The sequence below is a fragment of the Pseudorasbora parva genome, chromosome 6 (assembly GCF_024679245.1).
Source record: "Pseudorasbora parva isolate DD20220531a chromosome 6, ASM2467924v1, whole genome shotgun sequence".
NCBI lineage: Eukaryota > Metazoa > Chordata > Actinopteri > Cypriniformes > Gobionidae > Pseudorasbora > Pseudorasbora parva.
This window is the reverse complement of record NC_090177.1, coordinates 27285835-27307116: the sequence shown is the minus strand read 5'-3', so window position 1 is coordinate 27307116 and position 21282 is coordinate 27285835. Positions and strand designations below refer to the sequence as shown.

General features: G+C 41.0%; 46 non-coding genes across 46 annotated transcripts; all 46 read right to left on the bottom strand.

Moving 5' to 3' along the window:
* Positions 1–20: 20 nt before the first annotated feature.
* trnai-uau (transfer RNA isoleucine (anticodon UAU)) lies at positions 21–114 on the bottom strand. Its single transcript has 2 exons — positions 77–114; positions 21–56 (listed from the first exon to the last, which is right to left on the bottom strand). It is a non-coding gene; the product is annotated as a tRNA-Ile (tRNA).
* A 230-nt stretch (positions 115–344) lies between these two features.
* trnai-uau (transfer RNA isoleucine (anticodon UAU)) lies at positions 345–438 on the bottom strand. The gene is made up of 2 exons: positions 401–438; positions 345–380 (listed from the first exon to the last, which is right to left on the bottom strand). It is a non-coding gene; the product is annotated as a tRNA-Ile (tRNA).
* Positions 439–803: 365 nt separating this feature from the next.
* Positions 804–897, bottom strand: trnai-uau (transfer RNA isoleucine (anticodon UAU)). The gene is made up of 2 exons: positions 860–897; positions 804–839 (listed from the first exon to the last, which is right to left on the bottom strand). It is a non-coding gene; the product is annotated as a tRNA-Ile (tRNA).
* Positions 898–1260: 363 nt separating this feature from the next.
* Positions 1261–1354, bottom strand: trnai-uau (transfer RNA isoleucine (anticodon UAU)). The gene is made up of 2 exons: positions 1317–1354; positions 1261–1296 (listed from the first exon to the last, which is right to left on the bottom strand). It is a non-coding gene; the product is annotated as a tRNA-Ile (tRNA).
* A 230-nt stretch (positions 1355–1584) lies between these two features.
* Positions 1585–1678, bottom strand: trnai-uau (transfer RNA isoleucine (anticodon UAU)). The gene is made up of 2 exons: positions 1641–1678; positions 1585–1620 (listed from the first exon to the last, which is right to left on the bottom strand). It is a non-coding gene; the product is annotated as a tRNA-Ile (tRNA).
* A 364-nt stretch (positions 1679–2042) lies between these two features.
* On the bottom strand, positions 2043–2136 carry trnai-uau (transfer RNA isoleucine (anticodon UAU)). Its single transcript has 2 exons — positions 2099–2136; positions 2043–2078 (listed from the first exon to the last, which is right to left on the bottom strand). It is a non-coding gene; the product is annotated as a tRNA-Ile (tRNA).
* Positions 2137–2500: 364 nt separating this feature from the next.
* On the bottom strand, positions 2501–2594 carry trnai-uau (transfer RNA isoleucine (anticodon UAU)). Its single transcript has 2 exons — positions 2557–2594; positions 2501–2536 (listed from the first exon to the last, which is right to left on the bottom strand). It is a non-coding gene; the product is annotated as a tRNA-Ile (tRNA).
* A 230-nt stretch (positions 2595–2824) lies between these two features.
* Positions 2825–2918, bottom strand: trnai-uau (transfer RNA isoleucine (anticodon UAU)). The gene is made up of 2 exons: positions 2881–2918; positions 2825–2860 (listed from the first exon to the last, which is right to left on the bottom strand). It is a non-coding gene; the product is annotated as a tRNA-Ile (tRNA).
* A 363-nt stretch (positions 2919–3281) lies between these two features.
* trnai-uau (transfer RNA isoleucine (anticodon UAU)) lies at positions 3282–3375 on the bottom strand. The gene is made up of 2 exons: positions 3338–3375; positions 3282–3317 (listed from the first exon to the last, which is right to left on the bottom strand). It is a non-coding gene; the product is annotated as a tRNA-Ile (tRNA).
* Positions 3376–3605: 230 nt separating this feature from the next.
* trnai-uau (transfer RNA isoleucine (anticodon UAU)) lies at positions 3606–3699 on the bottom strand. The gene is made up of 2 exons: positions 3662–3699; positions 3606–3641 (listed from the first exon to the last, which is right to left on the bottom strand). It is a non-coding gene; the product is annotated as a tRNA-Ile (tRNA).
* A 364-nt stretch (positions 3700–4063) lies between these two features.
* On the bottom strand, positions 4064–4157 carry trnai-uau (transfer RNA isoleucine (anticodon UAU)). The gene is made up of 2 exons: positions 4120–4157; positions 4064–4099 (listed from the first exon to the last, which is right to left on the bottom strand). It is a non-coding gene; the product is annotated as a tRNA-Ile (tRNA).
* Positions 4158–4520: 363 nt separating this feature from the next.
* trnai-uau (transfer RNA isoleucine (anticodon UAU)) lies at positions 4521–4614 on the bottom strand. The gene is made up of 2 exons: positions 4577–4614; positions 4521–4556 (listed from the first exon to the last, which is right to left on the bottom strand). It is a non-coding gene; the product is annotated as a tRNA-Ile (tRNA).
* Positions 4615–4977: 363 nt separating this feature from the next.
* On the bottom strand, positions 4978–5071 carry trnai-uau (transfer RNA isoleucine (anticodon UAU)). The gene is made up of 2 exons: positions 5034–5071; positions 4978–5013 (listed from the first exon to the last, which is right to left on the bottom strand). It is a non-coding gene; the product is annotated as a tRNA-Ile (tRNA).
* Positions 5072–5301: 230 nt separating this feature from the next.
* Positions 5302–5395, bottom strand: trnai-uau (transfer RNA isoleucine (anticodon UAU)). Its single transcript has 2 exons — positions 5358–5395; positions 5302–5337 (listed from the first exon to the last, which is right to left on the bottom strand). It is a non-coding gene; the product is annotated as a tRNA-Ile (tRNA).
* A 364-nt stretch (positions 5396–5759) lies between these two features.
* trnai-uau (transfer RNA isoleucine (anticodon UAU)) lies at positions 5760–5853 on the bottom strand. Its single transcript has 2 exons — positions 5816–5853; positions 5760–5795 (listed from the first exon to the last, which is right to left on the bottom strand). It is a non-coding gene; the product is annotated as a tRNA-Ile (tRNA).
* Positions 5854–6216: 363 nt separating this feature from the next.
* trnai-uau (transfer RNA isoleucine (anticodon UAU)) lies at positions 6217–6310 on the bottom strand. Its single transcript has 2 exons — positions 6273–6310; positions 6217–6252 (listed from the first exon to the last, which is right to left on the bottom strand). It is a non-coding gene; the product is annotated as a tRNA-Ile (tRNA).
* Positions 6311–6674: 364 nt separating this feature from the next.
* trnai-uau (transfer RNA isoleucine (anticodon UAU)) lies at positions 6675–6768 on the bottom strand. Its single transcript has 2 exons — positions 6731–6768; positions 6675–6710 (listed from the first exon to the last, which is right to left on the bottom strand). It is a non-coding gene; the product is annotated as a tRNA-Ile (tRNA).
* Positions 6769–6998: 230 nt separating this feature from the next.
* trnai-uau (transfer RNA isoleucine (anticodon UAU)) lies at positions 6999–7092 on the bottom strand. Its single transcript has 2 exons — positions 7055–7092; positions 6999–7034 (listed from the first exon to the last, which is right to left on the bottom strand). It is a non-coding gene; the product is annotated as a tRNA-Ile (tRNA).
* A 365-nt stretch (positions 7093–7457) lies between these two features.
* trnai-uau (transfer RNA isoleucine (anticodon UAU)) lies at positions 7458–7551 on the bottom strand. Its single transcript has 2 exons — positions 7514–7551; positions 7458–7493 (listed from the first exon to the last, which is right to left on the bottom strand). It is a non-coding gene; the product is annotated as a tRNA-Ile (tRNA).
* Positions 7552–7914: 363 nt separating this feature from the next.
* On the bottom strand, positions 7915–8008 carry trnai-uau (transfer RNA isoleucine (anticodon UAU)). The gene is made up of 2 exons: positions 7971–8008; positions 7915–7950 (listed from the first exon to the last, which is right to left on the bottom strand). It is a non-coding gene; the product is annotated as a tRNA-Ile (tRNA).
* Positions 8009–8238: 230 nt separating this feature from the next.
* On the bottom strand, positions 8239–8332 carry trnai-uau (transfer RNA isoleucine (anticodon UAU)). Its single transcript has 2 exons — positions 8295–8332; positions 8239–8274 (listed from the first exon to the last, which is right to left on the bottom strand). It is a non-coding gene; the product is annotated as a tRNA-Ile (tRNA).
* Positions 8333–8696: 364 nt separating this feature from the next.
* trnai-uau (transfer RNA isoleucine (anticodon UAU)) lies at positions 8697–8790 on the bottom strand. The gene is made up of 2 exons: positions 8753–8790; positions 8697–8732 (listed from the first exon to the last, which is right to left on the bottom strand). It is a non-coding gene; the product is annotated as a tRNA-Ile (tRNA).
* A 364-nt stretch (positions 8791–9154) lies between these two features.
* trnai-uau (transfer RNA isoleucine (anticodon UAU)) lies at positions 9155–9248 on the bottom strand. The gene is made up of 2 exons: positions 9211–9248; positions 9155–9190 (listed from the first exon to the last, which is right to left on the bottom strand). It is a non-coding gene; the product is annotated as a tRNA-Ile (tRNA).
* A 230-nt stretch (positions 9249–9478) lies between these two features.
* Positions 9479–9572, bottom strand: trnai-uau (transfer RNA isoleucine (anticodon UAU)). The gene is made up of 2 exons: positions 9535–9572; positions 9479–9514 (listed from the first exon to the last, which is right to left on the bottom strand). It is a non-coding gene; the product is annotated as a tRNA-Ile (tRNA).
* A 364-nt stretch (positions 9573–9936) lies between these two features.
* On the bottom strand, positions 9937–10030 carry trnai-uau (transfer RNA isoleucine (anticodon UAU)). The gene is made up of 2 exons: positions 9993–10030; positions 9937–9972 (listed from the first exon to the last, which is right to left on the bottom strand). It is a non-coding gene; the product is annotated as a tRNA-Ile (tRNA).
* Positions 10031–10392: 362 nt separating this feature from the next.
* Positions 10393–10486, bottom strand: trnai-uau (transfer RNA isoleucine (anticodon UAU)). Its single transcript has 2 exons — positions 10449–10486; positions 10393–10428 (listed from the first exon to the last, which is right to left on the bottom strand). It is a non-coding gene; the product is annotated as a tRNA-Ile (tRNA).
* Positions 10487–10849: 363 nt separating this feature from the next.
* On the bottom strand, positions 10850–10943 carry trnai-uau (transfer RNA isoleucine (anticodon UAU)). The gene is made up of 2 exons: positions 10906–10943; positions 10850–10885 (listed from the first exon to the last, which is right to left on the bottom strand). It is a non-coding gene; the product is annotated as a tRNA-Ile (tRNA).
* A 1449-nt stretch (positions 10944–12392) lies between these two features.
* On the bottom strand, positions 12393–12486 carry trnai-uau (transfer RNA isoleucine (anticodon UAU)). Its single transcript has 2 exons — positions 12449–12486; positions 12393–12428 (listed from the first exon to the last, which is right to left on the bottom strand). It is a non-coding gene; the product is annotated as a tRNA-Ile (tRNA).
* A 363-nt stretch (positions 12487–12849) lies between these two features.
* On the bottom strand, positions 12850–12943 carry trnai-uau (transfer RNA isoleucine (anticodon UAU)). The gene is made up of 2 exons: positions 12906–12943; positions 12850–12885 (listed from the first exon to the last, which is right to left on the bottom strand). It is a non-coding gene; the product is annotated as a tRNA-Ile (tRNA).
* A 230-nt stretch (positions 12944–13173) lies between these two features.
* On the bottom strand, positions 13174–13267 carry trnai-uau (transfer RNA isoleucine (anticodon UAU)). The gene is made up of 2 exons: positions 13230–13267; positions 13174–13209 (listed from the first exon to the last, which is right to left on the bottom strand). It is a non-coding gene; the product is annotated as a tRNA-Ile (tRNA).
* Positions 13268–13631: 364 nt separating this feature from the next.
* Positions 13632–13725, bottom strand: trnai-uau (transfer RNA isoleucine (anticodon UAU)). Its single transcript has 2 exons — positions 13688–13725; positions 13632–13667 (listed from the first exon to the last, which is right to left on the bottom strand). It is a non-coding gene; the product is annotated as a tRNA-Ile (tRNA).
* Positions 13726–14088: 363 nt separating this feature from the next.
* trnai-uau (transfer RNA isoleucine (anticodon UAU)) lies at positions 14089–14182 on the bottom strand. The gene is made up of 2 exons: positions 14145–14182; positions 14089–14124 (listed from the first exon to the last, which is right to left on the bottom strand). It is a non-coding gene; the product is annotated as a tRNA-Ile (tRNA).
* A 230-nt stretch (positions 14183–14412) lies between these two features.
* trnai-uau (transfer RNA isoleucine (anticodon UAU)) lies at positions 14413–14506 on the bottom strand. The gene is made up of 2 exons: positions 14469–14506; positions 14413–14448 (listed from the first exon to the last, which is right to left on the bottom strand). It is a non-coding gene; the product is annotated as a tRNA-Ile (tRNA).
* Positions 14507–14870: 364 nt separating this feature from the next.
* Positions 14871–14964, bottom strand: trnai-uau (transfer RNA isoleucine (anticodon UAU)). Its single transcript has 2 exons — positions 14927–14964; positions 14871–14906 (listed from the first exon to the last, which is right to left on the bottom strand). It is a non-coding gene; the product is annotated as a tRNA-Ile (tRNA).
* A 364-nt stretch (positions 14965–15328) lies between these two features.
* trnai-uau (transfer RNA isoleucine (anticodon UAU)) lies at positions 15329–15422 on the bottom strand. The gene is made up of 2 exons: positions 15385–15422; positions 15329–15364 (listed from the first exon to the last, which is right to left on the bottom strand). It is a non-coding gene; the product is annotated as a tRNA-Ile (tRNA).
* Positions 15423–15652: 230 nt separating this feature from the next.
* On the bottom strand, positions 15653–15746 carry trnai-uau (transfer RNA isoleucine (anticodon UAU)). Its single transcript has 2 exons — positions 15709–15746; positions 15653–15688 (listed from the first exon to the last, which is right to left on the bottom strand). It is a non-coding gene; the product is annotated as a tRNA-Ile (tRNA).
* Positions 15747–16110: 364 nt separating this feature from the next.
* trnai-uau (transfer RNA isoleucine (anticodon UAU)) lies at positions 16111–16204 on the bottom strand. Its single transcript has 2 exons — positions 16167–16204; positions 16111–16146 (listed from the first exon to the last, which is right to left on the bottom strand). It is a non-coding gene; the product is annotated as a tRNA-Ile (tRNA).
* Positions 16205–16566: 362 nt separating this feature from the next.
* On the bottom strand, positions 16567–16660 carry trnai-uau (transfer RNA isoleucine (anticodon UAU)). The gene is made up of 2 exons: positions 16623–16660; positions 16567–16602 (listed from the first exon to the last, which is right to left on the bottom strand). It is a non-coding gene; the product is annotated as a tRNA-Ile (tRNA).
* Positions 16661–17023: 363 nt separating this feature from the next.
* Positions 17024–17117, bottom strand: trnai-uau (transfer RNA isoleucine (anticodon UAU)). The gene is made up of 2 exons: positions 17080–17117; positions 17024–17059 (listed from the first exon to the last, which is right to left on the bottom strand). It is a non-coding gene; the product is annotated as a tRNA-Ile (tRNA).
* Positions 17118–18566: 1449 nt separating this feature from the next.
* On the bottom strand, positions 18567–18660 carry trnai-uau (transfer RNA isoleucine (anticodon UAU)). The gene is made up of 2 exons: positions 18623–18660; positions 18567–18602 (listed from the first exon to the last, which is right to left on the bottom strand). It is a non-coding gene; the product is annotated as a tRNA-Ile (tRNA).
* A 363-nt stretch (positions 18661–19023) lies between these two features.
* trnai-uau (transfer RNA isoleucine (anticodon UAU)) lies at positions 19024–19117 on the bottom strand. Its single transcript has 2 exons — positions 19080–19117; positions 19024–19059 (listed from the first exon to the last, which is right to left on the bottom strand). It is a non-coding gene; the product is annotated as a tRNA-Ile (tRNA).
* A 230-nt stretch (positions 19118–19347) lies between these two features.
* Positions 19348–19441, bottom strand: trnai-uau (transfer RNA isoleucine (anticodon UAU)). Its single transcript has 2 exons — positions 19404–19441; positions 19348–19383 (listed from the first exon to the last, which is right to left on the bottom strand). It is a non-coding gene; the product is annotated as a tRNA-Ile (tRNA).
* Positions 19442–19804: 363 nt separating this feature from the next.
* trnai-uau (transfer RNA isoleucine (anticodon UAU)) lies at positions 19805–19898 on the bottom strand. The gene is made up of 2 exons: positions 19861–19898; positions 19805–19840 (listed from the first exon to the last, which is right to left on the bottom strand). It is a non-coding gene; the product is annotated as a tRNA-Ile (tRNA).
* Positions 19899–20128: 230 nt separating this feature from the next.
* trnai-uau (transfer RNA isoleucine (anticodon UAU)) lies at positions 20129–20222 on the bottom strand. The gene is made up of 2 exons: positions 20185–20222; positions 20129–20164 (listed from the first exon to the last, which is right to left on the bottom strand). It is a non-coding gene; the product is annotated as a tRNA-Ile (tRNA).
* Positions 20223–20586: 364 nt separating this feature from the next.
* trnai-uau (transfer RNA isoleucine (anticodon UAU)) lies at positions 20587–20680 on the bottom strand. The gene is made up of 2 exons: positions 20643–20680; positions 20587–20622 (listed from the first exon to the last, which is right to left on the bottom strand). It is a non-coding gene; the product is annotated as a tRNA-Ile (tRNA).
* Positions 20681–21043: 363 nt separating this feature from the next.
* trnai-uau (transfer RNA isoleucine (anticodon UAU)) lies at positions 21044–21137 on the bottom strand. The gene is made up of 2 exons: positions 21100–21137; positions 21044–21079 (listed from the first exon to the last, which is right to left on the bottom strand). It is a non-coding gene; the product is annotated as a tRNA-Ile (tRNA).
* Between the last annotated feature and the right edge of the window lie 145 nt (positions 21138–21282).

Below are 21282 nucleotides of genomic sequence, written 5' to 3'. Positions count from 1 at the left end.
TCTCTTGCTTTCTAAAACCATGCTCCAGGTGAGGCTCGAACTCACAACCTCGGCATTGCTCTGCTGTGTACTGCCTTATAAGTACCGCGCGCTGACCGATTGCGCCACTGGAGCGGCTGACTCTGGGACATGTTACTAAACCCCATGTGAGAAAACAGAACACAATGGTATCCATTAGCCCTTGAACTCTCTTTTAATGAACAATGACGAAATAATGTTAGAACTTTTGCTGCACTTTTTTAAGAATTTTTCTAATTGCTGACAGCCATGCAATGCTCAAACAATCTTTTAAGTAAGACTCTGAAATGATTTGCTTCTATAACATCTCTTGCTTTCTAAAACCATGCTCCAGGTGAGGCTCGAACTCACAACCTCAGCATTGCTCTGCTGTGTACTGCCTTATAAGTACCGCGCGCTGACCGATTGCGCCACTGGAGCGGCTGACTCTGGGACTTGTTACTAAACCCCATGTGAGAAAACAGAACACAATCGGTGCATTTTAAATCTAGGCTACTAAGCCTGATTACACAAATTCTACCCGTAAGCCTCTCATGACGATTGTTTACTACACATTCTACCAATTGTGTACCTCTATTGAAGATACCTGTCCAATAAAATGCTATGCTATCCATTAGCCCTTGATCTCTCTTTTAATGAACAATGAAGAAATAATGTTAGAAACTTTTGCTTCACTTTTTTTGAGAATTTTTCTAATTGCTGACAGCCATGCAATGCTCAAAGAATCTTTCAAGTAAGACTCTGAAATGACTTGCTTCTATAACATCTCTTGCTTTCTAAAACCATGCTCCAGGTGAGGCTCGAACTCACAACCTCGGCATTGCTCTGCTGTGTACTGCCTTATAAGTAGCGCGCGCTGACCGATTGCGCCACTGGAGCGGCTGACTCTGGGACATGTTACTAAACACCATGTGATAAAACAGAACACAATCGGTGCATTTTAAATCTAGGCTACTAAGCCTGATTACACAAATTCTACCCGTACGCCTCTCATGACGATTGTTTACTACACATTCTACCAATTGTGTACCTCTATTGAAGATACCTGTCCAATAAAATGCTATGCTATCCAATAGCCCTTGATCTCTCTTTTAATGAACAATGACGAAATAATGTTAGAACTTTTGCTTCACTTTTTGGAGAATTTTTCTAATTGCTGACAGCCATGCAATGCTCAAACAATCTTTTAACTAAGACTCTGAAATGATTTGCTTCTATAACATCTCTTGCTTTCTAAAACCATGCTCCAGGGGAGGCTCGAACTCACAACCTCGGCATTGATCTGCTGTGTACTGCCTTATAAGTACCGCGCGCTGACCGATTGCGCCACTGGAGCGGCTGACTCTGGGACATGTTACTAAACCCCATGTGAGAAAACAGAACACAATGTTATCCATTAGCACTTGAATTCTCTTTTAATGAACAATGACGAAATAATGTTAGAACTTTTGCTTCACTTTTTTAAGAATTTTTCTAATTGCTGACAGCCATGCAATGCTCAAACAATCTTTTAAGTAAGACTCTAAAATGATTTGCTTCTATAACATCTCTTGCTTTCTAAAACCATGCTCCAGGTGAGGCTCGAACTCACAACCTCGGCATTGCTCTGCTGTGTACTGCCTTATAAGTACCGCGCGCTGACCGATTGCGCCACTGGAGCGGCTGACTCTGGGACTTGTTACTAAACCCCATGTGAGAAAACAGAACACAATCGGTGCATTTTAAATCTAGGCTACTAAGCCTGATTACACAAATTCTACCCGTAAGCCTCTCATGACGATTGTTTACTACACATTCTACCAATTGTGTACCTCTATTGAAGATACCTGTCCAATAAAATGCTATGCTATCCATTAGCCCTTGATCTCTCTTTTAATGAACAATGAAGAAATAATGTTAGAACTTTTGCTTCACTTTTTTTGAGAATTTTTCCAATTGCTGACAGCCATGCAATGCTCAAAGTATCTTTCAAGTAAGACTCTGAAATGATTTGCTTCTATAACATCTCTTGCTTTCTAAAACCATGCTCCAGGGGAGGCTCGAACTCACAACCTCGGCATTGCTCTGCTGTGTACTGCCTTATAAGTACCGTGCGCTGACCGATTGCGCCACTGGAGCGGCTGACTCAGGGACTTGTTACTAAACCCCATGTGAGAAAACAGAACACAATCGGTGCATTTTAAATCTAGGCTACTAAGCCTGATTACACAAATTCTACCCGTAAGCCTCTCATGATGATTGTTTACTACACATTCTACCAATTGTGTACCTCTATTGAAGATACCTGTCCAATAAAAATGCTATACTATCCAATAGCCCTTGATCTCTCTTTTAATGAACAATGACGAAATAATGTTAGAACTTTTGCTTCACTTTTTGGAGAATTTTTCTAATTGCTGACAGCCATGCAATGCTCAAACAATCTTTCAAGTAAGACTCTGAAATGATTTGCTTCTATAACATCTCTTGCTTTCTAAAACCATGCTCCAGGTGAGGCTCGAACTCACAACCTCGGCATTGCTCTGCTGTGTACTGCCTTATAAGTACCGCGCGCTGACCGATTGCGCCACTGGAGCGGCTGACTCTGGGACATGTTACTAAACCCCATGTGAGAAAACAGAACACAATGGTATCCATTAGCCCTTGAACTCTCTTTTAATGAACAATGACGAAATAATGTTAGAACTTTTGCTTCACTTTTTTAAGAATTTTTCTAATTGCTGACAGCCATGCAATGCTCAAACAATCTTTTAAGTAAGACTCTGAAATGATTTGCTTCTATAACATCTCTTGCTTTCTAAAACCATGCTCCAGGTGAGGCTCGAACTCACAACCTCGGCATTGCTCTGCTGTGTACTGCTTTATAAGTACCGCGCGCTGACCGATTGCGCCACTGGAGCGGCTGACTCTGGGACATGTTACTAAACACCATGTGATAAAACAGAACACACTCGGTGCATTTTAAATCTAGGCTACTAAGCCTGATTACACAAATTCTACCCGTACGCCTCTCATGACGATTGTTTACTACACATTCTACCAATTGTGTACCTCTATTGAAGATACCTGTCCAATAAAATGCTATGCTATCCAATAGCCCTTGATCTCTCTTTTAATGAACAATGACGAAATAATGTTAGAACTTTTGCTTCACTTTTTGGAGAATTTTTCTAATTGCTGACAGCCATGCAATGCTCAAACAATCTTTTAACTAAGACTCTGAAATGATTTGCTTCTATAACATCTCTTGCTTTCTAAAACCATGCTCCAGGGGAGGCTCGAACTCACAACCTCGGCATTGCTCTGCTGTGTACTGCCTTATAAGTACCGCGCGCTGACCGATTGCGCCACTGGAGCGGCTGACTCTGGGACATGTTACTAAACCCCATGTGAGAAAACAGAACACAATGGTATCCATTAGCCCTTGAATTCTCTTTTAATGAACAATGACGAAATAATGTTAGAACTTTTGCTTCACTTTTTTAAGAATTTTTCTAATTGCTGACAGCCATGCAATGCTCAAACAATCTTTTAAGTAAGACTCTGAAATGATTTGCTTCTATAACATCTCTTGCTTTCTAAAACCATGCTCCAGGTGAGGCTCGAACTCACAACCTCGGCATTGCTCTGCTGTGTACTGCCTTATAAGTACCGCGCGCTGACCGATTGCGCCACTGGAGCGGCTGACTCTGGGACTTGTTACTAAACCCCATGTGAGAAAACAGAACACAATCGGTGCATTTTAAATCTAGGCTACTAAGCCTGATTACACAAATTCTACCCGTAAGCCTCTCATGACGATTGTTTACTACACATTCTACCAATTGTGTACCTCTATTGAAGATACCTGTCCAATAAAATGCTATGCTATCCATTAGCCCTTGATCTCTCTATTAATGAACAATGAAGAAATAATGTTAGAACTTTTGCTTCACTTTTTTTGAGAATTTTTCCAATTGCTGACAGCCATGCAATGCTCAAAGTATCTTTCAAGTAAGACTCTGAAATGACTTGCTTCTATAACATCTCTTGCTTTCTAAAACCATGCTCCAGGTGAGGCTCGAACTCACAACCTCGGCATTGCTCTGCTGTGTACTGCTTTATAAGTACCGCGCGCTGACCGATTGCGCCACTGGAGCGGCTGACTCTGGGACATGTTACTAAACACCATGTGATAAAACAGAACACACTCGGTGCATTTTAAATCTAGGCTACTAAGCCTGATTACACAAATTCTACTCGTACGCCTCTCATGACGATTGTTTACTACACATTCTACCAATTGTGTACCTCTATTGAAGATACCTGTCCAATAAAATGCTATGCTATCCAATAGCCCTTGATCTCTCTTTTAATGAACAATGACGAAATAATGTTAGAACTTTTGCTTCACTTTTTGGAGAATTTTTCTAATTGCTGACAGCCATGCAATGCTCAAACAATCTTTTAACTAAGACTCTGAAATGATTTGCTTCTATAACATCTCTTGCTTTCTAAAACCATACTCCAGGGGAGGCTCGAACTCACAACCTCGGCATTGCTCTGCTGTGTACTGCTTTATAAGTACCGCGCGCTGACCGATTGCGCCACTGGAGCGGCTGACTCAGGGACATGTTACTAAACACCATGTGATAAAACAGAACACACTCGGTGCATTTTAAATCTAGGCTACTAAGCCTGATTACACAAATTCTACCCGTACGCCTCTCATGATGATTGTTTACTACACATTCTACCAATTGTGTACCTCTATTGAAGATACCTGTCCAATAAAATGCTATGCTATCCAATAGCCCTTGATCTCTCTTTTAATGAACAATGACGAAATAATGTTAGAACTTTTGCTTCACTTTTTGGAGAATTTTTCTAATTGCTGACAGCCATGCAATGCTCAAACAATCTTTTAACTAAGACTCTGAAATGATTTGCTTCTATAACATCTCTTGCTTTCTAAAACCATGCTCCAGGGGAGGCTCGAACTCACAACCTCGGCATTGCTCTGCTGTGTACTGCCTTATAAGTACCGCGCGCTGACCGATTGCGCCACTGGAGCGGCTGACTCTGGGACATGTTACTAAACCCCATGTGAGAAAACAGAACACAATGGTATCCATTAGCCCTTGAATTCTCTTTTAATGAACAATGACGAAATAATGTTAGAACTTTTGCTTCACTTTTTTAAGAATTTTTCTAATTGCTGACAGCCATGCAATGCTCAAACAATCTTTTAAGTAAGACTCTGAAATGATTTGCTTCTATAACATCTCTTGCTTTCTAAAACCATGCTCCAGGTGAGGCTCGAACTCACAACCTCGGCATTGCTCTGCTGTGTACTGCCTTATAAGTACCGCGCGCTGACCGATTGCGCCACTGGAGCGGCTGACTCTGGGACTTGTTACTAAACCCCATGTGAGAAAACAGAACACAATCGGTGCATTTTAAATCTAGGCTACTAAGCCTGATTACACAAATTCTACCCGTAAGCCTCTCATGACGATTGTTTACTACACATTCTACCAATTGTGTACCTCTATTGAAGATACCTGTCCAATAAAATGCTATGCTATCCATTAGCCCTTGATCTCTCTTTTAATGAACAATGAAGAAATAATGTTAGAACTTTTGCTTCACTTTTTTTGAGAATTTTTCCAATTGCTGACAGCCATGCAATGCTCAAAGTATCTTTCAAGTAAGACTCTGAAATGACTTGCTTCTATAACATCTCTTGCTTTCTAAAACCATGCTCCAGGTGAGGCTCGAACTCACAACCTCGGCATTGCTCTGCTGTGTACTGCTTTATAAGTACCGCGCGCTGACCGATTGCGCCACTGGAGCGGCTGACTCTGGGACATGTTACTAAACACCATGTGATAAAACAGAACACACTCGGTGCATTTTAAATCTAGGCTACTAAGCCTGATTACACAAATTCTACCCGTACGCCTCTCATGACGATTGTTTACTACACATTCTACCAATTGTGTACCTCTATTGAAGATACCTGTCCAATAAAATGCTATGCTATCCAATAGCCCTTGATCTCTCTTTTAATGAACAATGACGAAATAATGTTAGAACTTTTGCTTCACTTTTTGGAGAATTTTTCTAATTGCTGACAGCCATGCAATGCTCAAACAATCTTTTAACTAAGACTCTGAAATGATTTGCTTCTATAACATCTCTTGCTTTCTAAAACCATGCTCCAGGGGAGGCTCGAACTCACAACCTCGGCATTGCTCTGCTGTGTACTGCCTTATAAGTACCGCGCGCTGACCGATTGCGCCACTGGAGCGGCTGACTCAGGGACTTGTTACTAAACCCCATGTGAGAAAACAGAACACAATCGGTGCATTTTAAATCTAGGCTACTAAGCCTGATTACACAAATTCTACCCGTAAGCCTCTCATGATGATTGTTTACTACACATTCTACCAATTGTGTACCTCTATTGAAGATACCTGTCCAATAAAAATGCTATACTATCCAATAGCCCTTGATCTCTCTTTTAATGAACAATGACGAAATAATGTTAGAACTTTTGCTTCACTTTTTGGAGAATTTTTCTAATTGCTGACAGCCATGCAATGCTCAAACAATCTTTCAAGTAAGACTCTGAAATGATTTGCTTCTATAACATCTCTTGCTTTCTAAAACCATGCTCCAGGTGAGGCTCGAACTCACAACCTCGGCATTGCTCTGCTGTGTACTGCCTTATAAGTACCGCGCGCTGACCGATTGCGCCACTGGAGCGGCTGACTCTGGGACATGTTACTAAACCCCATGTGAGAAAACAGAACACAATGGTATCCATTAGCCCTTGAACTCTCTTTTAATGAACAATGACGAAATAATGTTAGAACTTTTGCTGCACTTTTTTAAGAATTTTTCTAATTGCTGACAGCCATGCAATGCTCAAACAATCTTTTAAGTAAGACTCTGAAATGATTTGCTTCTATAACATCTCTTGCTTTCTAAAACCATGCTCCAGGTGAGGCTCGAACTCACAACCTCAGCATTGCTCTGCTGTGTACTGCCTTATAAGTACCGCGCGCTGACCGATTGCGCCACTGGAGCGGCTGACTCTGGGACTTGTTACTAAACCCCATGTGAGAAAACAGAACACAATCGGTGCATTTTAAATCTAGGCTACTAAGCCTGATTACACAAATTCTACCCGTAAGCCTCTCATGACGATTGTTTACTACACATTCTACCAATTGTGTACCTCTATTGAAGATACCTGTCCAATAAAATGCTATGCTATCCATTAGCCCTTGATCTCTCTTTTAATGAACAATGAAGAAATAATGTTAGAAACTTTTGCTTCACTTTTTTTGAGAATTTTTCTAATTGCTGACAGCCATGCAATGCTCAAAGAATCTTTCAAGTAAGACTCTGAAATGACTTGCTTCTATAACATCTCTTGCTTTCTAAAACCATGCTCCAGGTGAGGCTCGAACTCACAACCTCGGCATTGCTCTGCTGTGTACTGCCTTATAAGTAGCGCGCGCTGACCGATTGCGCCACTGGAGCGGCTGACTCTGGGACATGTTACTAAACACCATGTGATAAAACAGAACACAATCGGTGCATTTTAAATCTAGGCTACTAAGCCTGATTACACAAATTCTACCCGTACGCCTCTCATGACGATTGTTTACTACACATTCTACCAATTGTGTACCTCTATTGAAGATACCTGTCCAATAAAATGCTATGCTATCCAATAGCCCTTGATCTCTCTTTTAATGAACAATGACGAAATAATGTTAGAACTTTTGCTTCACTTTTTGGAGAATTTTTCTAATTGCTGACAGCCATGCAATGCTCAAACAATCTTTTAACTAAGACTCTGAAATGATTTGCTTCTATAACATCTCTTGCTTTCTAAAACCATGCTCCAGGGGAGGCTCGAACTCACAACCTCGGCATTGATCTGCTGTGTACTGCCTTATAAGTACCGCGCGCTGACCGATTGCGCCACTGGAGCGGCTGACTCTGGGACATGTTACTAAACCCCATGTGAGAAAACAGAACACAATGTTATCCATTAGCACTTGAATTCTCTTTTAATGAACAATGACGAAATAATGTTAGAACTTTTGCTTCACTTTTTTAAGAATTTTTCTAATTGCTGACAGCCATGCAATGCTCAAACAATCTTTTAAGTAAGACTCTAAAATGATTTGCTTCTATAACATCTCTTGCTTTCTAAAACCATGCTCCAGGTGAGGCTCGAACTCACAACCTCGGCATTGCTCTGCTGTGTACTGCCTTATAAGTACCGCGCGCTGACCGATTGCGCCACTGGAGCGGCTGACTCTGGGACTTGTTACTAAACCCCATGTGAGAAAACAGAACACAATCGGTGCATTTTAAATCTAGGCTACTAAGCCTGATTACACAAATTCTACCCGTAAGCCTCTCATGACGATTGTTTACTACACATTCTACCAATTGTGTACCTCTATTGAAGATACCTGTCCAATAAAATGCTATGCTATCCATTAGCCCTTGATCTCTCTTTTAATGAACAATGAAGAAATAATGTTAGAACTTTTGCTTCACTTTTTTTGAGAATTTTTCCAATTGCTGACAGCCATGCAATGCTCAAAGTATCTTTCAAGTAAGACTCTGAAATGATTTGCTTCTATAACATCTCTTGCTTTCTAAAACCATGCTCCAGGGGAGGCTCGAACTCACAACCTCGGCATTGCTCTGCTGTGTACTGCCTTATAAGTACCGTGCGCTGACCGATTGCGCCACTGGAGCGGCTGACTCAGGGACTTGTTACTAAACCCCATGTGAGAAAACAGAACACAATCGGTGCATTTTAAATCTAGGCTACTAAGCCTGATTACACAAATTCTACCCGTAAGCCTCTCATGATGATTGTTTACTACACATTCTACCAATTGTGTACCTCTATTGAAGATACCTGTCCAATAAAAATGCTATACTATCCAATAGCCCTTGATCTCTCTTTTAATGAACAATGACGAAATAATGTTAGAACTTTTGCTTCACTTTTTGGAGAATTTTTCTAATTGCTGACAGCCATGCAATGCTCAAACAATCTTTCAAGTAAGACTCTGAAATGATTTGCTTCTATAACATCTCTTGCTTTCTAAAACCATGCTCCAGGTGAGGCTCGAACTCACAACCTCGGCATTGCTCTGCTGTGTACTGCCTTATAAGTACCGCGCGCTGACCGATTGCGCCACTGGAGCGGCTGACTCTGGGACATGTTACTAAACCCCATGTGAGAAAACAGAACACAATGGTATCCATTAGCCCTTGAACTCTCTTTTAATGAACAATGACGAAATAATGTTAGAACTTTTGCTTCACTTTTTTAAGAATTTTTCTAATTGCTGACAGCCATGCAATGCTCAAACAATCTTTTAAGTAAGACTCTGAAATGATTTGCTTCTATAACATCTCTTGCTTTCTAAAACCATGCTCCAGGTGAGGCTCGAACTCACAACCTCGGCATTGCTCTGCTGTGTACTGCCTTATAAGTACCGCGCGCTGACCGATTGCGCCACTGGAGCGGCTGACTCTGGGACTTGTTACTAAACCCCATGTGAGAAAACAGAACACAATCGGTGCATTTTAAATCTAGGCTACTAAGCCTGATTACACAAATTCTACCCGTAAGCCTCTCATGACGATTGTTTACTACACATTCTACCAATTGTGTACCTCTATTGAAGATACCTGTCCAATAAAATGCTATGCTATCCATTAGCCCTTGATCTCTCTTTTAATGAACAATGAAGAAATAATGTTAGAACTTTTGCTTCACTTTTTTTGAGAATTTTTCCAATTGCTGACAGCCATGCAATGCTCAAAGAATCTTTCAAGTAAGACTCTGAAATGACTTGCTTCTATAACATCTCTTGCTTTCTAAAACCATGCTCCAGGTGAGGCTCGAACTCACAACCTCGGCATTGCTCTGCTGTGTACTGCCTTATAAGTACCGCGTGCTGACCGATTGCGCCACTGGAGCTGCTGACTCTGGCACATGTTATTAAACACCATGTGAGAAAACAGAACACAATTGGTGCATTTTAAATCTAGGCTACTAAGCCTGATTACACAAACTCTACCCGTAAGCCTCTCATGACGAATGTTTACTACACATTCTACCAATTGTGTACCTCAATTGAATATACCTGTCCAATAAAACACTGGGCTATCCAATAGCACTGGAACTCTCTTTTAATGAACAATGAACATATAGTGTTAGACCTTTTGCATTACTTTCTGAAAACTCTTTTAATTGATGACAGCCATCCAATACTCAAACAATCTTTAAAGTAAGACTCTGAAATGACTTGCTTCTATAACATCTCTTGCTTTCTAAAACCATGCTCCAGGTGAGGCTTGAACTCACAACCTCGGCATTGCTCTGCTGTGTACTGCCTTATAAGTACCGCTCACTGACCGATTGCGCCACTGGAGCGGCTGACTCTGGGACATGTTACTAAACACCATGTGAGAAAACAGAACACAATCGGTGCATTTTAAATCTAGGCTACTAAGCCTGATTACACAAATTCTACCCGTAAGCCTCTCATGACGATTGTTTACTACACATTCTACCAATTGTGTACCTCTATTGAAGATACCTGTCCAATAAAATGCTATGCTATCCAATAGCCCTTGATCTCTCTTTTAATGAACAATGACGAAATAATGTTAGAACTTTTGCTTCACTTTTTGGAGAATTTTTCTAATTGCTGACAGCCATGCAATGCTCAAACAATCTTTCAAGTAAGACTCTGAAATGATTTGCTTCTATAACATCTCTTGCTTTCTAAAACCATGCTCCAGGTGAGGCTCGAACTCACAACCTCGGCATTGCTCTGCTGTGTACTGCCTTATAAGTACCGCGCGCTGACCGATTGCGCCACTGGAGCGGCTGACTCTGGGACATGTTACTAAACCCCATGTGAGAAAACAGAACACAATGGTATCCATTAGCCCTTGAACTCTCTTTTAATGAACAATGACGAAATAATGTTAGAACTTTTGCCTCACTTTTTTAAGAATTTTTCTAATTGCTGACAGCCATGCAATGCTCAAACAATCTTTCAAGTAAGACTCTGAAATGACTTGCTTCTATAACATCTCTTGCTTTCTAAAACCATGCTCCAGGTGAGGCTCGAACTCACAACCTTGGCATAGCTCGGCTGTGTACTGCCTTATAAGTACTGCGCGCTGACGGATTGCGCCACTGGAGCTGCTGACTTTGGGACATGTTACTAAACACCATGTGAGAAAACAGAACACAATCGGTGCATTTTAAATCTAGGCTACTAAGCCTGATTACACAAATTCTACCCGTAAGCCTCTCATGACGATTGTTTACTACAGATTCTACTAATTGTGTACCTCTATTGAAGATACCTGTCCAATAAAATGCTATGCTATCCAATAGCCCTTGATCTCTCTTTTAATGAACAATGACGAAATAATGTTAGAACTTTTGCTTCACTTTTTGGAGAATTTTTCTAATTGCTGACAGCCATGCAATGCTCAAACAATCTTTTAAAGGGGTACTTCAGCGCTGGGAAGATGAATCTGTATTTAAACTGGGTCGTCAATGCAGTAGAAATGTGAAATTATTTTTGAATTTGGTGTCTTCTAGACTGAGAAAAGACAGAAAATGTATTTTTGTACCATGGGGATGAAAGACTACAATTCCCAGAATGCTTCACTGCCCTGTGAGGCCATTCCCAACGCCAACAACTTCATTACTGTGACTGAGTTAGAGACACTACAATTAAAAACTGAACGTGTCTGTTCAATATAATGAGTGAGTCACCGCGCGAGTCTCACAGCACTGAGCACTAACTGAGAGCTGAGGTAATCGCGACTACATTCGCGGCATACATTCACAACGCGAGTTCAGTCTGGCGCGTTTCAGTTCATGCCTTTGCAAGCTTAACTTTCATAGAAATGAATTTGAGAAGTTAAAAGACTTACATTGCTCACCATAGCTCCGTTTAAATGATCCTGTCTGCAAGCTGAGCTCTCCCTGCAAGCTGAGTGTAATCTCCCATCCCCCAATGCCGGATTCAAAACATGCGGAAATGGCTCCCTCTGCTGGCTGTAGTCTTTAGCCTCTGGGCAAACATTCCTCCTATGATGCAAAAATCGTCATTTTGCATCATAGGAGGAATTTTTCCAGAAATAAAATGCATAAATCTCTCGTCTCAGGGAGATATGAGAGGGGAAAGCACAATAATTTGAATATTCTCCAGGGTTTCTACTGATACAAAGCCATATGCTAATCGCTGAAGTAACCCTTTAAGTAAGACTCTGAAATGACTTGCTTCTATAACATCTCTTGCTTTCTAAAACAATGCTCCAGGTGAGGCTCGAACTCACAACCTTGGCATAGCTCTGCTGTGTACTGCCTTATAAGTACTGCGCGCTGACCGATTGCGCCACTGGAGCGGCTGACTCTGGGACATGTTACTAAACACCATGTGATAAAACAGAACACAATCGGTGCATTTTAAATCTAGGCTACTAAGCCTGATTACACAAATTCTACCCGTAAGCATCTCATGACGATTGTTTACTACACATTCTACCAATTGTGTACCTTTATTGAAGATACCTGTCCAATAAAATGCTATGCTATCCATAAGCCCTTGATCTATCTTTTAATGAACAATGACGAAATAATGTTAGAACTTTTGCTTCACTTTTTTGAGAATTTTTCTAATTGCTGACAGCCATGCAATGCTCAAACAATCTTTTAACTAAGACTCTGAAATGACTTGCTTCTATAACATCTCTTGCTTTCTAAAACCATGCTCCAGGTGAGGCTCGAACTCACAACCTCGGCATTGCTCTGCTGTGTACTGCCTTATAAGTACCGCGCGCTGACCGATTGCGCCACTGGAGCGGCTGACTCTGGGACATGTTACTAAACCCCATGTGAGAAAACAGAACACAATGGTATCCATTAGCCCTTGAACTCTCTTTTAATGAACAATGACGAAATAATGTTAGAACTTTTGCTTCACTTTTTTAAGAATTTTTCTAATTGCTGACAGCCATGCAATGCTCAAACAATCTTTTAAGTAAGACTCTGAAATGATTTGCTTCTATAACATCTCTTGCTTTCTAAAACCATGCTCCAGGTGAGGCTCGAACTCACAACCTCGGCATTGCTCTGCTGTGTACTGCCTTATAAGTACTGCGCGCTGACCGATTGCGCCACTGGAGCGGCTGACTCTGGGACTTGTTACTAAACCCCATGTGAGAAAACAGAACACAATCGGTGCATTTTAAATCTAGGCTACTAAGCCTGATTACACAAATTCTACCCGTAAGCCTCTCATGACGATTGTTTACTACACATTCTACCAATTGTGTACCTCTATTGAAGATACCTGTCCAATAAAATGCTATGCTATCCATTAGCCCTTGATCTCTCTTTTAAAGAACAATGAAGAAATAATGTTAGAACTTTTGCTTCACTTTTTTTGAGAATTTTTCCAATTGCTGAAAGCCATGCAATGCTCAGACAATCTTTCAAGTAAGACTCTGAAATGACTTGCTTCTATAACATCTCTTGCTTTCTAAAACCATGCTCCAGGTGAGGCTCGAACTCACAACCTCGGCATTGCTCTGCTGTGTACTGCCTTATAAGTACCGCGCGCTGACCGATTGTGCCACTGGAGCGGCTGACTCTGGGACATGTTACTAAACACCATGTGAGAAAACAGAACACAATCGGTGCATTTTAAATCTAGGCTACTAAGCCTGATTACACAAATTCTACCCGTACGCCTCTCATGACGATTGTTTACTACACATTCTACCAATTGTGTACCTCTATTGAAGATACCTGTCCAATAAAATGCTATGCTATCCAATAGCCCTTGATCTCTCTTTTAATGAACAATGACGAAATAATGTTAGAACTTTTGCTTCACTTTTTGGAGAATTTTTCTAATTGCTGACAGCCATGCAATGCTCAAACAATCTTTTAACTAAGACTCTGAAATGATTTGCTTCTATAACATCTCTTGCTTTCTAAAACCATGCTCCAGGGGAGGCTCGAACTCACAACCTCGGCATTGCTCTGCTGTGTACTGCCTTATAAGTACCGCGCGCTGACCGATTGCGCCACTGGAGCGGCTGACTCTGGGACATGTTACTAAACCCCATGTGAGAAAACAGAACACAATGGTATCCATTAGCCCTTGAATTCTCTTTTAATGAACAATGACGAAATAATGTTAGAACTTTTGCTTCACTTTTTTAAGAATTTTTCTAATTGCTGACAGCCATGCAATGCTCAAACAATCTTTTAAGTAAGACTCTGAAATGATTTGCTTCTATAACATCTCTTGCTTTCTAAAACCATGCTCCAGGTGAGGCTCGAACTCACAACCTCGGCATTGCTCTGCTGTGTACTGCCTTATAAGTACCGCGCGCTGACCGATTGCGCCACTGGAGCGGCTGACTCTGGGACTTGTTACTAAACCCCATGTGAGAAAACAGAACACAATCGGTGCATTTTAAATCTAGGCTACTAAGCCTGATTACACAAATTCTACCCGTAAGCCTCTCATGACGATTGTTTACTACACATTCTACCAATTGTGTACCTCTATTGAAGATACCTGTCCAATAAAATGCTATGCTATCCATTAGCCCTTGATCTCTCTTTTAATGAACAATGAAGAAATAATGTTAGAACTTTTGCTTCACTTTTTTTGAGAATTTTTCCAATTGCTGACAGCCATGCAATGCTCAAAGTATCTTTCAAGTAAGACTCTGAAATGATTTGCTTCTATAACATCTCTTGCTTTCTAAAACCATGCTCCAGGGGAGGCTCGAACTCACAACCTCGGCATTTCTCTGCTGTGTACTGCCTTATAAGTACCGTGCGCTGACCGATTGCGCCACTGGAGCGGCTGACTCAGGGACTTGTTACTAAACCCCATGTGAGAAAACAGAACACAATCGGTGCATTTTAAATCTAGGCTACTAAGCCTGATTACACAAATTCTACCCGTAAGCCTCTCATGATGATTGTTTACTACACATTCTACCAATTGTGTACCTCTATTGAAGATACCTGTCCAATAAAAATGCTATACTATCCAATAGCCCTTGATCTCTCTTTTAATGAACAATGACGAAATAATGTTAGAACTTTTGCTTCACTTTTTGGAGAATTTTTCTAATTGCTGACAGCCATGCAATGCTCAAACAATCTTTCAAGTAAGACTCTGAAATGATTTGCTTCTATAACATCTCTTGCTTTCTAAAACCATGCTCCAGGTGAGGCTCGAACTCACAACCTCGGCATTGCTCTGCTGTGTACTGCCTTATAAGTACCGCGCGCTGACCGATTGCGCCACTGGAGCGGCTGACTCTGGGACATGTTACTAAACCCCATGTGAGAAAACAGAACACAATGGTATCCATTAGCCCTTGAACTCTCTTTTAATGAACAATGACGAAATAATGTTAGAACTTTTGCTTCACTTTTTTAAGAATTTTTCTAATTGCTGACAGCCATGCAATGCTCAAACAATCTTTTAAGTAAGACTCTGAAATGATTTGCTTCTATAACATCTCTTGCTTTCTAAAACCATGCTCCAGGTGAGGCTCGAACTCACAACCTCGGCATTGCTCTGCTGTGTACTGCCTTATAAGTACCGCGCGCTGACCGATTGCGCCACTGGAGCGGCTGACTCTGGGACTTGTTACTAAACCCCATGTGAGAAAACAGAACACAATCGGTGCATTTTAAATCTAGGCTACTAAGCCTGATTACACAAATTCTACCCGTAAGCCTCTCATGACGATTGTTTACTACACATTCTACCAATTGTGTACCTCTATTGAAGATACCTGTCCAATAAAATGCTATGCTATCCATTAGCCCTTGATCTCTCTTTTAATGAACAATGAAGAAATAATGTTAGAACTTTTGCTTCACTTTTTTTGAGAATTTTTCCAATTGCTGACAGCCATGCAATGCTCAAAGAATCTTTCAAGTAAGACTCTGAAATGACTTGCTTCTATAACATCTCTTGCTTTCTAAAACCATGCTCCAGGTGAGGCTCGAACTCACAACCTCGGCATTGCTCTGCTGTGTACTGCCTTATAAGTACCGCGTGCTGACCGATTGCGCCACTGGAGCTGCTGACTCTGGCACATGTTATTAAACACCATGTGAGAAAACAGAACACAATTGGTGCATTTTAAATCTAGGCTACTAAGCCTGATTACACAAACTCTACCCGTAAGCCTCTCATGACGAATGTTTACTACACATTCTACCAATTGTGTACCTCAATTGAATATACCTGTCCAATAAAACACTGGGCTATCCAATAGCACTGGAACTCTCTTTTAATGAACAATGAACATATAGTGTTAGACCTTTTGCATTACTTTCTGAAAACTCTTTTAATTGATGACAGCCATCCAATACTCAAACAATCTTTAAAGTAAGACTCTGAAATGACTTGCTTCTATAACATCTCTTGCTTTCTAAAACCATGCTCCAGGTGAGGCTTGAACTCACAACCTCGGCATTGCTCTGCTGTGTACTGCCTTATAAGTACCGCTCACTGACCGATTGCGCCACTGGAGCGGCTGACTCTGGGACATGTTACTAAACACCATGTGAGAAAACAGAACACAATCGGTGCATTTTAAATCTAGGCTACTAAGCCTGATTACACAAATTCTACCCGTAAGCCTCTCATGACGATTGTTTACTACACATTCTACCAATTGTGTACCTCTATTGAAGATACCTGTCCAATAAAATGCTATGCTATCCAATAGCCCTTGATCTCTCTTTTAATGAACAATGACGAAATAATGTTAGAACTTTTGCTTCACTTTTTGGAGAATTTTTCTAATTGCTGACAGCCATGCAATGCTCAAACAATCTTTCAAGTAAGACTCTGAAATGATTTGCTTCTATAACATCTCTTGCTTTCTAAAACCATGCTCCAGGTGAGGCTCGAACTCACAACCTCGGCATTGCTCTGCTGTGTACTGCCTTATAAGTACCGCGCGCTGACCGATTGCGCCACTGGAGCGGCTGACTCTGGGACATGTTACTAAACCCCATGTGAGAAAACAGAACACAATGGTATCCATTAGCCCTTGAACTCTCTTTTAATGAACAATGACGAAATAATGTTAGAACTTTTGCCTCACTTTTTTAAGAATTTTTCTAATTGCTGACAGCCATGCAATGCTCAAACAATCTTTCAAGTAAGACTCTGAAATGACTTGCTTCTATAACATCTCTTGCTTTCTAAAACCATGCTCCAGGTGAGGCTCGAACTCACAACCTTGGCATAGCTCGGCTGTGTACTGCCTTATAAGTACTGCGCGCTGACGGATTGCGCCACTGGAGCTGCTGACTTTGGGACATGTTACTAAACACCATGTGAGAAAACAGAACACAATCGGTGCATTTTAAATCTAGGCTACTAAGCCTGATTACACAAATTCTACCCGTAAGCCTCTCATGACGATTGTTTACTACAGATTCTACTAATTGTGTACCTCTATTGAAGATACCTGTCCAATAAAATGCTATGCTATCCAATAGCCCTTGATCTCTCTTTTAATGAACAATGACGAAATAATGTTAGAACTTTTGCTTCACTTTTTGGAGAATTTTTCTAATTGCTGACAGCCATGCAATGCTCAAACAATCTTTTAAAGGGGTACTTCAGCGCTGGGAAGATGAATCTGTATTTAAACTGGGTCGTCAATGCAGTAGAAATGTGAAATTATTTTTGAATTTGGTGTCTTCTAGACTGAGAAAAGACAGAAAATGTATTTTTGTACCATGGGGATGAAAGACTACAATTCCCAGAATGCTTCACTGCCCTGTGAGGCCATTCCCAACGCCAACAACTTCATTACTGTGACTGAGTTAGAGACACTACAATTAAAAACTGAACGTGTCTGTTCAATATAATGAGTGAGTCACCGCGCGAGTCTCACAGCACTGAGCACTAACTGAGAGCTGAGGTAATCGCGACTACATTCGCGGCATACATTCACAACGCGAGTTCAGTCTGGCGCGTTTCAGTTCATGCCTTTGCAAGCTTAACTTTCATAGAAATGAATTTGAGAAGTTAAAAGACTTACATTGCTCACCATAGCTCCGTTTAAATGATCCTGTCTGCAAGCTGAGCTCTCCCTGCAAGCTGAGTGTAATCTCCCATCCCCCAATGCCGGATTCAAAACATGCGGAAATGGCTCCCTCTGCTGGCTGTAGTCTTTAGCCTCTGGGCAAACATTCCTCCTATGATGCAAAAATCGTCATTTTGCATCATAGGAGGAATTTTTCCAGAAATAAAATGCATAAATCTCTCGTCTCAGGGAGATATGAGAGGGGAAAGCACAATAATTTGAATATTCTCCAGGGTTTCTACTGATACAAAGCCATATGCTAATCGCTGAAGTAACCCTTTAAGTAAGACTCTGAAATGACTTGCTTCTATAACATCTCTTGCTTTCTAAAACCATGCTCCAGGTGAGGCTCGAACTCACAACCTTGGCATAGCTCTGCTGTGTACTGCCTTATAAGTACTGCGCGCTGACCGATTGCGCCACTGGAGCGGCTGACTCTGGGACATGTTACTAAACACCATGTGATAAAACAGAACACAATCGGTGCATTTTAAATCTAGGCTACTAAGCCTGATTACACAAATTCTACCCGTAAGCATCTCATGACGATTGTTTACTACACATTCTACCAATTGTGTACCTTTATTGAAGATACCTGTCCAATAAAATGCTATGCTATCCATAAGCCCTTGATCTATCTTTTAATGAACAATGACGAAATAATGTTAGAACTTTTGCTTCACTTTTTTGAGAATTTTTCTAATTGCTGACAGCCATGCAATGCTCAAACAATCTTTTAACTAAGACTCTGAAATGACTTGCTTCTATAACATCTCTTGCTTTCTAAAACCATGCTCCAGGTGAGGCTCGAACTCACAACCTCGGCATTGCTCTGCTGTGTACTGCCTTATAAGTACCGCGCGCTGACCGATTGCGCCACTGGAGCGGCTGACTCTGGGACATGTTACTAAACCCCATGTGAGAAAACAGAACACAATGGTATCCATTAGCCCTTGAACTCTCTTTTAATGAACAATGACGAAATAATGTTAGAACTTTTGCTTCACTTTTTTAAGAATTTTTCTAATTGCTGACAGCCATGCAATGCTCAAACAATCTTTTAAGTAAGACTCTGAAATGATTTGCTTCTATAACATCTCTTGCTTTCTAAAACCATGCTCCAGGTGAGGCTCGAACTCACAACCTCGGCATTGCTCTGCTGTGTACTGCCTTATAAGTACCGCGCGCTGACCGATTGCGCCACTGGAGCGGCTGACTCTGGGACTTGTTACTAAACCCCATGTGAGAAAACAGAACACAATCGGTGCATTTTAAATCTAGGCTACTAAGCCTGATTACACAAATTCTACCCGTAAGCCTCTCATGACGATTGTTTACTACACATTCTACCAATTGTGTACCTCTATTGAAGATACCTGTCCAATAAAATGCTATGCTATCCATTAGCCCTTGATCTCTCTTTTAATGAACAATGAAGAAATAATGTTAGAACTTTTGCTTCACTTTTTTGAGAATTTTTCTAATTGCTGACAGCCATGCAATGCTCAAACAATCTTTTAACTAAGACTCTGAAATGACTTGCTTCTATAACATCTCTTGCTTTCTAAAACCATGCTCCAGGTGAGGCTCGAACTCACAACCTCGGCATTGCTCTGCTGTGTACTGCCTTATAAGTACCGCGCGCTGACCGATTGCGCCACTGGAGCGGCTGACTCTGGGACATGTTACTAAACCCCATGTGAGAAAACAGAACACAATGGTATCCATTAGCCCTTGAACTCTCTTTTAATGAACAATGACGAAATAATGTTAGAACTTTTGCTTCACTTTTTTAAGAATTTTTCTAATTGCTGACAGCCATGCAATGCTCAAACAATCTTTTAAGTAAGACTCTGAAATGATTTGCTTCTATAACATCTCTTGCTTTCTAAAACCATGCTCCAGGTGAGGCTCGAACTCACAACCTCGGCATTGCTCTGCTGTGTACTGCCTTATAAGTACTGCGCGCTGACCGATTGCGCCACTGGAGCGGCTGACTCTGGGACTTGTTACTAAACCCCATGTGAGAAAACAGAACACAATCGGTGCATTTTAAATCTAGGCTACTAAGCCTGATTACACAAATTCTACCCGTAAGCCTCTCATGACGATTGTTTACTACACATTCTACCAATTGTGTACCTCTATTGAAGATACCTGTCCAATAAAATGCTATGCTATCCATTAGCCCTTGATCTCTCTTTTAAAGAACAATGAAGAAATAATGTTAGAACTTTTGCTTCACTTTTTTTGAGAATTTTTCCAATTGCTGAAAGCCATGCAATGCTCAGACAATCTTTCAAGTAAGACTCTGAAATGACTTGCTTCTATAACATCTCTTGCTTTCTAAAACCATGCTCCAGGTGAGGCTCGAACTCACAACCTCGGCATTGCTCTGCTGTGTACTGCCTTATAAGTACCGCGCGCTGACCGATTGTGCCACTGGAGCGGCTGACTCTGGGACATGTTACTAAACACCATGTGAGAAAACAGAACACAATCGGTGCATTTTAAATCTAGGCTACTAAGCCTGATTACACAAATTCTACCCGTACGCCTCTCATGACGATTGTTTACTACACATTCTACCAATTGTGTACCTCTATTGAAGATACCTGTCCAATAAAATGCTATGCTATCCAATAGCCCTTGATCTCTCTTTTAATGAACAATGACGAAATAATGTTAGAACTTTTGCTTCACTTTTTGGAGAATTTTTCTAATTGCTGACAGCCATGCAATGCTCAAACAATCTTTTAACTAAGACTCTGAAATGATTTGCTTCTATAACATCTCTTGCTTTCTAAAACCATGCTCCAGGGGAGGCTCGAACTCACAACCTCGGCATTGCTCTGCTGTGTACTGCCTTATAAGTACCGCGCGCTGACCGATTGCGCCACTGGAGCGGCTGACTCTGGGACATGTTACTAAACCCCATGTGAGAAAACAGAACACAATGGTATCCATTAGCCCTTGAATTCTCTTTTAATGAACAATGACGAAATAATGTTAGAACTTTTGCTTCACTTTTTTAAGAATTTTTCTAATTGC